The sequence below is a fragment of the Pseudophryne corroboree genome, chromosome 5 (assembly GCF_028390025.1).
Source record: "Pseudophryne corroboree isolate aPseCor3 chromosome 5, aPseCor3.hap2, whole genome shotgun sequence".
Lineage (NCBI taxonomy): Eukaryota > Metazoa > Chordata > Amphibia > Anura > Myobatrachidae > Pseudophryne > Pseudophryne corroboree.
This window is the reverse complement of record NC_086448.1, coordinates 575,650,001-575,662,841: the sequence shown is the minus strand read 5'-3', so window position 1 is coordinate 575,662,841 and position 12,841 is coordinate 575,650,001. Positions and strand designations below refer to the sequence as shown.

The following is a 12,841-nucleotide window of genomic DNA, read 5'->3' as shown; positions in this document are numbered from 1 at the left end:
TAAATTCAATATGGGTCTGACCGAACCGTCCAGTTTCGGTACCACAAACATTGTGGAATAGTATCCTCTTCCTTGTTGAAGGAGGGGAACCTTCACCACCACCTGCTGGAGATATAACTTGTGAATTGCCGCTAACACTACTTCCCTTTCTATGGGGGAAGCTGGCAGGGCCGATTTGAGGTAACGATGAGGGGGCATCACTTCGAATTCCAGCTTGTATCCCTGAGACACAATCTGTATAGCCCAGGGATCCACCTGTGAGCGAACCCACTGGTGGCTTAAATTTCGGAGACGCGCCCCCACCGCTCCAGGCTCCTGTGGAGCCCCAGCGTCATGCGGTGGATTTAGTGGAAGCCGGGGAGGACTTCTGTTCCTGGGAACTAGCTGTATGGTGCAGCTTCTTTCCTCTGCCAAGAAAGGACGCACCTCTGACCTTCTTGCTTCTCTGTGATTGAAAGGACTGCATTTGGTAATACCGTGCTTTCTTAGGCTGTGAGGGAATATATGGCAAAAAGTTTGACTTCCCAGCCGTAGCTGTGGAAACTAGGTCCGAGAGACCGTCCCCAAACAATACCTCACCCTTGCAAGGTAACACCTCCATGTGCTTTTTGGAGTCGGCATCACCTTGTCCATTGCCGAGTCCACAGGACCCTTCTGGCAGAAATTGACATTGCATCCCTCATATATAGGACAGCGTCTTTTATATGCCCCAGGGTCAGTAAAATGGTATCCTTGTCTAAGGTATCCATTTCCTCAGACAGATTATCTGTCCATGCTGCTACAGCACTACACATCCAGGCCGACGCAATTGCCGGCCTCAGTATAGTACCCGAGTGTGTATAAACACACTTCAGGATACTTTCCTGCTTCCTATCTGCAGGACCCTTTAGGGCGGCCGTATCCTGCGACGGCGTGGCCACCTTTTTAGATAAGCGTGTCAGAGCTTTATCTACCCTATGGGAGGATTCCCAGCGCATCCTGTCCGTTGGCGGGAAAGGGTACGCCATAAGTAACCTTTTGGAAATCAGCACTTTCTTATCGGGGGAATCCCACGCTTTTTCACATAATTCATTTAACTCATGTGAAAGGGGAAAAGTCACCTCTTGCTTTTTCTCCCCATACATATACACCCTTTTGTCAGGGACAGGGTTTACCTCTGATATGTGCAATACATCCTTCATTGCTATAATCATGTAGCGGATGGCTTTAGCCATTTTAGGCTGCAATTTTGCATCATCGTCATCGACACTGGAGTCAGAATCCGTGTCGATATCTGTGTCAACCATTTTGGATAGTGGGCGCTTCTGAGACCCTGACGGCCTCTGCACTGTAGGATCAGGCATGGGCTGAGACCCCGACTGTCCCAAGGCATCAGCTTTATCCAACCTTTTATGTAAGGAGTTTACATTATCATTTAACACCTTCCACATATCCATCCAATCAGATGTCGGCGCCGTTTGCGGCGACACGTCATTCATCTGTACTTGCTCTGCCTTCACATAGCCCTCTTCGTCAAACATGTCGACACACGCGTACCGACACACCACACACACAGGGGATGCTCTATATGAGGACAGGACCCCCACAAGGCCTTTTGGAGAGACAGAGAGAGAGTATGCCAGCACACACCCCAGCGCTATATGACCCAGGAATCACACAGTAACTTAGTGTTTACCCAGTAGCTGCTGTATATATATTAAATGCGCTAAATTTGTGTGCCCCCCCTCTCTTTTTACCCTTTCTACCGTGAGTCTGCAGGGGAGAGCCTGGGGAGCTTCCTCTCAGCGGAGCTGTGGAGAGAAAATGGTGCTGGTGAGTGCTGAGGAAGAAGGCCCCGCCCCCTCAGCGGAAAGCTTCTGTCCCGCGATTTTGTGTAAAATTAATGGCGGGGGCTCATGCATATAACAGTGTCCAACTGTATATATGCTGCTTTCGCCAGGAGGTATCTAATTGCTGCCCAGGGCGCCCCCCCCCTGCGCCCTGCACCCTACAGTGACCGGAGTGTGTGGGTTAGTGTGGGCGCAATGGCGCACAGCTGCAGTGCTGTGCGCTACCTCATATGAAGACAGGAGTCTTCTGCCGCCGATTTCGATGTCTTCTTTCTTCAACCCGCCGGCTTCTGACTCTGCGAGGGGGACGGCGGCGCGGCTCCGGGAACGGACGACAAGGTCAGGTCCTGTGTTCGATCCCTCTGGAGCTAATGGTGTCCAGTAGCCTAAGAATCGCAACCTAGCCGCAGTTAGTAGGTTTGCTTCTCTCCCCTCAGTCCCACGTAGCAGAGTCTGTTGCCAGCAGAAGCTCTCTGAAAATAAAAAACCTAACTAAAATACTTTCTTATTAGCAAGCTCAGGAGAGCTCACTAAAAGCACCCAGCTCTGTCCGGGCACAGATTCTAACTGAGGTCTGGAGGAGGGGCATAGAGGGAGGAGCCAGTGCACACCAGTAGTACTAAATCTTTCTTAGAGTGCCCAGTCTCCTGCGGAGCCCGTCTATTCCCCTTGGTCCTTACGGAGTCCCCAGCATCCACTAGGACGCTAGAGAAAAACAGTGAGATTTGTATGTGTATGAAGTTTTTTCATTTCCCCACATCACCCTGCTCCATAGCAGTGCAGGCAGATATGGATGAGATCGCCCATATTGGCCTGCATGCACAAGCAAGGGGCAGCAACACGATGAACGAGCGCGGGACAGCGCATCATTCATCGCTGGTGCCTCCACACTGAAAGATATGAACGGTATCTCGTTCATTAATGAACGAGATCGTTCATATCTTTCAGTAATATCGCCCAGTGTGTAGGGCCTATTAGTCCAGGCATGTCAAACTCATGGTCATTCAGCTGTTGTGAAACTACAAGTCCCAGCATGCTTTACCAGCTAATCAGTGGAAGGTACGCTGGCAAAGCATGCTGGGACTTGTAGTTTCACAAAAGCTGGAGGGCCACGAGTTGGGCATGCCTGCCTTAGTCCATATAGCAGCACAGCTATACGGAAGGAGTAGTCCGTGTTATCCACATATGTGAACATGATCCACATATACGAACATGATCAGCATCACAGCAGCTCTATTCCCTCCATTTAAGGCAATGAAACCTTCAGCCTTAATGACAAGCATTGTAATCAGCTTCTACCATTGTTCCAGAAGAATAAGCTCCCTTAACAACAACACATTTACTGAAAGTGATGTAAAAGCCACTTGCTGTCACTGTACAATATTGGAAGTCACTCTGTTCCTGTGGGATTTCTGAAGGCTCATTTGAAGTTTAAATTGTGTAACCATCTAGTGACATGCAATTAAATCTAACCCATGGAGAAATTAACAACTTCATTGTTTGTGGTCTTTGTTGCCTTCAGATTTTGTAATAAAAAGAAGTTATTACATTCTGTAATTAGATACAAGACAATCGCATACATTCAGCAGAGTTGTGTGGTGGAGAGATCATATACAGTTGACATCCTAACATAATATTATATTTATTTAGCAACTCCCAAATTAGATCATAAATCGAAATTTGCTTCTCAGGTTAGGTAACTATTAGCAGTTTATGTGTACACCTGGTTTCTGCAAAAATCTCCTCAAGATGCCAAATATCTCATTATATATATATATATATATATATATATATATATATACACACACACACATACATATATATATATATATATATATATATATATATATACACACACATACATATATATAGGTTGAGTATCCCATATCCAAATATTCCGAAATACGGAATATTCCGAAACACGGACTTTTTTGAGTGAGAATGAGATAGTGAAATCTTTGTTTTTTGATGGTTCAATGTACACAAACTTTGTTTAATACACAAAGTTATTAATAATATTGTATTAAATGACCTTCAGGCTGTGTATATAAGGTGTATATGAAACATAAATGAATTGTGTGAATGTAGACACACTTTGTTTAATGCACAAAGTTATAAAAAATATTGGCTAAAATTACCTTCAGGCTGTGTGTATAAGGTGTATATGTAACATAAATGCATTCTGTGCTTAGATTTAAGTCCCATCACCATGATATCTCATTATGGTATCTAATTATTCCAAAATACGGAAAAATCCGATATCCAAAATACCTCTGGTCCCAAGCATTTTGGATAAGGGATACTCAACCTGTATATATATATATATATATATATATATATATATACACAAACAGAAAGTTCAGCACTCACCATAGCAAGCTAACTTATCCTCACAACATCAATAAATAAATGATGGGGGTTTAGTTAGTGAATTGGCCAATGCACGGAAGCCTGCAAACCGCTCGCCAAGGTACCCCACCTTCCTGCAGGTCCTACACTACCACAAAGTCTCAAAAATTAACACCTGGCAACTGTATCACACATAATATAACTGCACACATGCCCACTAGGTTTAATGTGTATCTGCCAAACATCTTATGGCTTTTAAAGGTACACTAGTCACCTGACACTGACTGATAAATTACTAAGGAGCAGCTGACACAGGTTTAGAACAAATGAGATTACACAGGGGTGCATGAAAAGGCCTGTGACCACGGTTAATAAGAGTTAACCAAAGATTAACCCCGCAATATTCAAACAAATCTAGAAAACCTGTGTCAGCTGCTCCTTAGTAATTTATCAGCCAGTGTCAGGTGACTAGTATATATATATATATATATATATATATATATATATATATATATAAAGACCAAGGATGGTCGGCACTCCGACAAACAAATGTCAACTGCCCCGGTGCCCTCCAAGGGATTTAGTATAGACACTGTGGTTCCTAGGGAGGATATAGCACACTCCCAAATGCTGAAAGAACCAGGCGGCACTCTGGGGACTGGTGCAACAAATAATGAAATTTTAGTGAAAAATCACATAAGTGAATGGCATAGCGTTGCCGACGTTTCAGCGCCGCGCAGGGCGCTTTTTTCAAGGCTGTATGCTGTGGAAAGAACAAACGTGCATACCGACACATGGGGCTGATAACTGCTAGTTAGTGATAAAAGTACATGTAAAAGAACAGTCCTAATGAAAAGTGATATAGCCAGTGAACAAGTGTAATCATGATGAAAAAATAAAAGGTTAAAACGTGAATGCAACATTTACTGTCAAAATGACATGACCACTGCATTAGATTTTGAATAAATTGCTACCAATAACGCAATACAGAAAGGGAATAGTGACCTTATTGGAGGAGACAGTGAGTAAAGAAAGAGTCAGAACCTAATCCCGCATGGCAGAGGTTGTGAATGAGGAGAGATGGAAGAACCCATGGTGGACTAATAATGACCCAATGAGCCCAACAGCCAGTTGTGACTGAGGGAAGAACATATTGATATTGTTATTATAAGAACACACTCCAGGCTATGTGTTCATTAAGTCCATCGGGTGCTAATGCTGATAGGCGGTGTATCCATTCAATTTCCCTTTGTGCTAGTAGTCTGGACCGATCACCTCCTCGTATGTGTGGCGGGATATGGTCGACAATCATGTAGCGCAGCTGTTGTAATCTGTGCGGTGCGTTTTTTTTGTTCTTTCCACAGCATACAGCCTTGAAAAAAGCCCCCTGCGCGGCGCTGAATCGTCGGCAACGCTATGCCATTCACTTATGTGATTTTTCACTAAAATTTCATTATTTGTTGCACCAGTCCCCAGAGTGCCGCCTGGTTCTTTCAGCATTTGGGAGTGTGCTATATCCTCCCTAGGAACCAGTGTCATATATATATATATATATATATATAAATAATATTAAGTATTGGAAGTTTTGATAAAATGGTTGAAATCCCCGACACGTTGACTTGACACCTTAGTCTCTGTCTTCATTTTTGATCTCATGAGTGCCAGCCATTTTGCTTTCTGCGTATCTCTCTCTCTCTATATATATATATATTATATATACACACACACACACACACATACATACATCACACACACACACACACACACACACACACACACACACACACACACACACACACACACACACAGTATATATTATACACTATTTTTAGTGTTTTAGTGGTTTTATATCCTTTTTATGTCAACCTGAGGCAGGCAGCAGATAACAGATATCTAACGCCGTGGGCAATTTTACATTATCTTTAATTTTCACGCTAGGAACATTTTAGGGCAGGGTGCTGATTTCGCCATAGCCCAATATAGAGCCGACCGCACTGTGCCTGGACTGCCAACCCTGCGTCTGTTGAGAGTTCCATGCCTGCCACCCTAACTCCGCCCCCAGCTATCATGGCAACCAGCCAACGAATCAGACTGTGCACTGAGGGGTAGATGTATTAAGCCTGGAGAAGTGATAAAGCAGTGATAAGTGCAAGGTGATAACGCACCAGCCAATCAGCTCCTAACTGCCAATTTACATATTGGAGCTGATTGGCTGTTGCGTTATCACCTTACACTTATCACTGCTTTATCATCGTTTTATCACTTCTCCAAGCTTAATACATCTGGCACCGGTATGTCCAATCAATTCACAGCAGCCGGAAAGAGGTGACGGTGGAGAGGGAGCAAGATGATTGGGAGGTGGGGCACCGCGGACTCTGCAAAGTCAGCATGAACTCACTGGGGCGTATCCATAAGGGTAGGGTGCATTTTAGCACTTTAAAACAGGGCAGGGTGTTGTGCCCTGCTAAAACAGCGGGTGTGTATCACGTTACTGGCAGCCGGGATCCTATTCAGCATCCCGATGCCGTGATCTGGGCCATGTGCGTAACAAGCCCCTTGCGGGCTCAGTGGCAACCTGCGGTCGCCATGGGTTCTATTCCCACTCTATGGGTGTCGTGGACACTTATGAGTGGGGAATAGTCCCTGTTGGTCGGCATGCCGACCGTCGAGATAGTGTGGGGGCAGGATGTAGGGGGAGGTACTACATTCCAAAACGGCCTAGCGGGAATTCTAAACAACACTCCTTATACTTCTTCTAATCCAGGAGCATCAGGAGTCAGAATTCTTGGAAAATTACTACTCCCAGAGACAGATTCCAGAGGAAAACAATGATATGGGTTGGCTATCTATATAGAACACTGTTTTACCAACCCATATGCTATTATGAAGTTATCTATACCTGACTTCACAATGAAATAAACACCTTATAACTTAAAACACTGTGTACAAATACCTCCTCTAGTATATGGGTGGTCTTCAGGTTGCCGGCGGCTGGCCTCCCAGCGACCACCATACCGGCGCCAGCATACCGACATCTTTTCTCCCTCTTGGGGGTCCACGACCCCCCCTGGAGGGAGAATAGATAGCGTGCAGCGCGCCACCGTGCCTGCAACGTGGCGAGCGCAGCGAGCACGCAAGGGGCTCATTTGCGCTCGCGCAGCTGTCGGTATGCCGGCAGTCGGGATTCCGGCGCCAGTATGCTGGTCGCCGGGACCCACCGTCAAACCATACTACACCCCTAGTATATGATTAATACCAGAAGAGTAAGTTACACAACAGGGACAGAGTTGAGCTGGAGACTATAGAAATGTTAGCAATACAACGGTTCTACATGAAAAGCCATATGATGCATCTAAGCAGTCAGGACAAAACCACTATTGTATGTAAAACACAGTATCTTGCATATTAATAAAGTACAACAGACTCTCTTTGTTTGTTAAAAATAGCTACATGCGATAATACAAAGAATATCTATGCCCAAGAACATTTTTCCTTCTCCCCTTTAGAGGGAAAAAGCAGGCAGAAAAGTATTAGTTATAGCCAGTGATTTCTGAGCATAATACTTCAATAAGAAACCTGAAATCTAACAATCTGCATCATTGTCAGCATGTAACAATCTGAGGAAGATAACACTGCAATAAGGATTGTATGGCTAGGGACCATCCACAGATATTGTTTCTTTCCTGCTTTCTTAATAATACACAGAAAGAAAATGACATACAGATCAGAATATAAATAAGCTGTTCTGCAGCAGTCATACCAGGATGTTTTATTTTTTTCAAATTGCTATTATGAACTAGTCCAAGATATTCAACAACCCCTAGTGGCGCATGTGTTGGGTAAAATTATATATTACCTTTCTTAATAGAACTGTAAAAGCAGGTTTTAATATCTAACCCGGACACCGCTGTCTTTTCTCTGTGTTTTAGTACCCTTACGAAGAAGTCCTAAAGGCCCATACACACTTGGCGATTTTGAGCTGAAAGTAGCTCACTTTTGGTGTGTTGAGCTGCTTTCAGCTCAAAGCCGCCCAGTGTGTATGCCCCAGCGATTGTCGCTGATGTGTGCCCCCGCTACATCGCCGGCGACCTCCGTTCATCTGCTGGTATCACCAGCAGATGAACTGCGGGGTGAACGGCTTTCCATAGCGTCCTGCTATGGAAAGCCGTTCACCCCCGCTGAACATCGCTGGGCAGGGGGGGAAATAGCTGTGTGTATGCACTGAGCGATTTTCAGCCCAGCAATGTGAGCCATGCACCTTAAGTCTCTCTGCACATGTTACATCTGCCCCACCTACAGTGCCACATGGTTTTGCTCTGTTGTGTGTTTTGCTTTTTTAACAAACCTGAATCCAGCCGTTAGTTTGCTTATAGTGTACTAGGTACAGTGGCAGAAGCACCGGAGACAATGGAGTCGGTCACCTCTGGGTGCAAGTTCTGTAGCAGGCACCCTGACCTTCTCCATTGCCTCTTGTGCACCAGCCACTCACATTTACCAGCGCTGCTCAGTGGCATCATCTAGATCAGTGGTTCCCAAACCTTTTTTGGATCAGTGCTGTAGTATAGCACAGTTGGGCACATACCCGGCTCATGTATGATGTTTGGGACACTGGCTGTGTGTGTATATGTGGCTAGGTGTGTGGGTGCGCATATGTGGTTGTGTGTGTATATGCATATGAGGGTGTGTGTGTGTGTGTGTGTATATGTGGTGTGTGCATGTGTATATACAAGCTGTAGTTATTCACAGGTTTAAACCTCTCACATGCTAATGATCTGAACTAATATTATTCTGTGCTTAACTTTGGACCTTTTGTCATTTAGGAACATCTCAGGTTATGGGGCCAATGTTTTATTTTTCCCCGAGTAAATTATCTGTATGCTTTACAGATAATTTCTTATAGGCCATTAATGCTATTCAGCAATGGTTAACGGTAAACAGGGCCGGATCAAGCCCTTGTGTCGCCCTGGAAAAAAAATAGGGGTGTGGCTTCATGAAGGGGCGTGGTCAGTCATGCCCACAGTAGTATTGCCCCCAGTAGAGTTGTTGTGCCCCCTAGTTTGTACCCCCAGTAGTATTGCCCCCAGTAGAGTTGTGCCCCCTAGTTTGTACCCCCAGTAGTATTGCCCCCCCAGTAGAGTTGTGCCCCCTAGTTTGTGCTGCTTACAAAAAAAAATAATAAGATTTTACTTACCGATAAATCTATTTCTCGTAGTCCGTAGTGGATGCTGGGGACTCCGTCAGGACCATGGGGAATAGCGGCTCCGCAGGAGACAGGGCACAAAAGCAAGCTTTTAGGATCACATGGTGTGTACTGGCTCCTCCCCCTATGACCCTCCTCCAAGCCTCAGTTAGGTACTGTGCCCGGACGAGCGTACACAATAAGGAAGGATCTTGAATCCCGGGTAAGACCCAAACCAGCCACACCAATCACACCGTACAACTTGTGATCTGAACCCAGTTAACAGTATGATAATAATGAAGTAGCCTCTAAAAAAGATGGCTCACAACAATAATAACCCGATTTTTGTAACAATAACTATGTACAAGTAATGCAGACAATCCGCACTTGGGATGGGCGCCCAGCATCCACTACGGACTACGAGAAATAGATTTATCGGTAAGTAAAATCTTATTTTCTCTAACGTCCTAGTGGATGCTGGGGACTCCGTCAGGACCATGGGGATTATACCAAAGCTCCCAAACGGGCGGGAGAGTGCGGGTGACTCTGCAGCACCGAATGAGAGAACTCCAGGTCCTCCTCAGCCAGGGTATCAAATTTGTAGAATTTTACAAACGTGTTCCCCCCTGACCACGTAGCTGCTCGGCAAAATTTTAAAGCCGAGACCCCCTCGGGCATCCGCCCAAGATGAGCCCACCTTCCTTGTGGAATGGGCATTGACAGATTTTGGCTGTGGCAGGCCTGCCACAGACTGTGCAAGCTGAATTGTACTACAAATCCAACGAGCAATAGTCTGCTTAGAAGCAGGAGCACCCATCTTTTGGGGTGCATACAATATAAACAGCAAGTCAGACTTTCTGACTCCAGCCGTCCTGGAAATATATATATATATATATATATATATATATATATATATATATTTTTAGGGCCTCGACAACGTCTAGCAACTTGGAGTCCTCCAAGTCCCTAGTAGCCGCAGGCACCACAATATGTTGTTTCAGGCGAAACGCTGACACCACCTTAGGAAGAAACTGGGGACGAGTCCGCAGTTCTGCCCTGTCCGAATGGAAAAACAAATATGAGCTTTTTTTTAAGACAAAGCCCCCAATTCTGACAATCGCCTGGCCGAGGCCAGGGCCACAACATGGTCCCTTTCCATGTGAGATATTTCAAATCCACAGATTTGATCGGTTCAAACCAATATGATTTGAGGAATCCCAACACTACGTTGAGATCCCACGGTGCCACTGGAGGCACACAAGGGGCTGTATATGCAATACTCCCTTGACAAACGTCTGGACTTCAGGAATTGAAGCCAATTTTTTCTGGAAGAAAATCTACAGGGCCGAAACTTGAACCTTAATGGACCCCAATTTGAGGCTCATAGACACTCCTGTTTTCAGGAAGTGCAGAAATCGACCTAGTTGAAATTTTTTCGTGGGGCCTTCCTGGCCTCACCCACGCAACATATTTTCACCACATGTGGTGATAACGTTGTGCGGTCACCTCCTTCCTGGCTTTGACCAGGGTAGGTATGACCTCTTCCGGAATGCCTTTTCCCTTAGGATCCGGTGTTCAACCGCCATGCCGTCAAACGCAGTCGCGGTAAGTCTTGGAACAGACAAGGTCCCTGCTGGAGCAGGTCCTTTCTTAGAGGCAGATGCCACGGTTCCTCTTGGAACAGACATGGTTCTTGCTGAAAGCAAATCCCATCTTAGCTCCCGAGGCCATTAGTCCTCTGTGAGCATCTCTTGAAGTTCCGGGTACCAAGTCCCTCTTGGCCAATCCGGAGCCACGAGTATAGTTCTTACTCCTCTACGTCTTATAATTCTCAATACCTTGGTTATGAGAAGCAGAAGAGGGAACACATACACCGACTGTTACACCCACGGTGTTACCAGGACGTCCACAGCTATCGCCTGAAGGTCTCGTGACCTGGCGCAATACCTGTCCCGTTTTTTGTTCGGGCGGGACGCCATCATTTCCACCTTTGGTCTTTCCCAACGGTTCACAATCATACGGAAAACTTCCCGATGAAGTTCCCACTCTCCCGGGTGGAGGTCGTGCCTGCTGAGGAAGTCTGCTTCCCAGTCGTCCACTCCCGGAATGAACACTGCTGACAGTGCTATCACATGATTTTCCGTCTAGCGAAAAATCCTTGCAGTTTTGACCACTGCCCTCCTGCTTCTTGTGCCGCCCTATCTGTTTACGTGGGCGACTGCCGTGATGTTATCCCACTGGATCAATACCGGCTGACCTTGAAGCAGAGGCCTTGCTAAGCTTATAGCATTATAAATTTGCTCTTAGCTCCAGTATATTTATGTGGAGAGAATTCTCCAGACTTGATCACACTCCCTGGAAATTTTTTCCCTGTGTGACTGCTCCCCAGCCTCTCAGGCTGGCCTCCGTGGTTACCAGCATCCAATCCTGAATGCCGAATCTGCGGCCCTCTAGAAGATGAGCACTCTGTAATCACCACAGGAGAGACACCCTTGTCCTTGGATATAGGGTTATCCGCTGATGCATCTGAAGATGCGATCCGGACCATTTGTCCAGCAGATCCCACTGAAGAGTTCTTGCGTGAAATCTGCCGAATGGAAGCGCTTCGTGATAAGCCACCATTTTTTACCAGGACTCTTGTGCAATGATGCACTGACACTTTTCCTGGTTTTAGGAGGATCCCGATTAGCTCGGATAACTCCCTGGCTTTCTCCTCTGGGAGAAACACCCTTTTCCTGGACTGTGTCCAGAATCATCCCTAGGACCAGCAGACGTGTCGTCGGAACAACTGCGGTTTTGGAATATTTAGAATCCACCCGTGCTGTCGTAGAACTACTTGAGATAGTGCTACTCCGACCTCCAACTGTTCTCTGGACCTTGTTCTTATCAGGAGGTCGTCCATTTTCTTTGAAGACGAATCCTCATTTCGGTCATTACCTTGGTAAAGACCCGGGGTGCCTTGGACACTCCAACGGCATCGTCTGAAACTGATAGTGACAGTTCTGTACCACGAACCTGAGGTACCCTTGGTGAGAAAAGCAAATTTTGGGACATGGAGGTAAGCATCCCTGATGTCCCGGGACACCATATAGTCCCCTTGTTCCCAGTTCGCTATCACTGCTCTGAGTGACTCCATCTGGATTTGAACCCTTGTAAGTGTTCAAATTTTTCAGATTTAGAATCGGTCTCACCTAGCCTTCTGGCTTCAGTACCACCCTATAGTGTGGAACAATACCCCTTTCCTTGTTGTAGGAGGGGTAATTTTATTATCACCTGCTGGGAATACAGCTTGTGAATTGTTTTCAATACTGCCTCCCTGTCGGAGGGGGACATTGGTACAGCAGACTACAGGAACCTGCGAGGGGGGAAACGCCTCGACATTCCAATCTGTGCCCCTTTGATACTACTTGTAGGATCCAGGGGTCCTGTACGGTCAAAGCGTCATGCTGAGAACTTAGTAGAAGCGGTGGAGGGCTTCTGTTAC

General features: G+C 45.9%; 1 protein-coding gene across 5 annotated transcripts in view; it reads right to left on the bottom strand.

Moving 5' to 3' along the window:
• Positions 1-12,841, bottom strand: part of MBP (myelin basic protein) — a 384,529-nt gene that overhangs the window by 57,921 nt on the left and 313,767 nt on the right. The window lies entirely within an intron of this gene.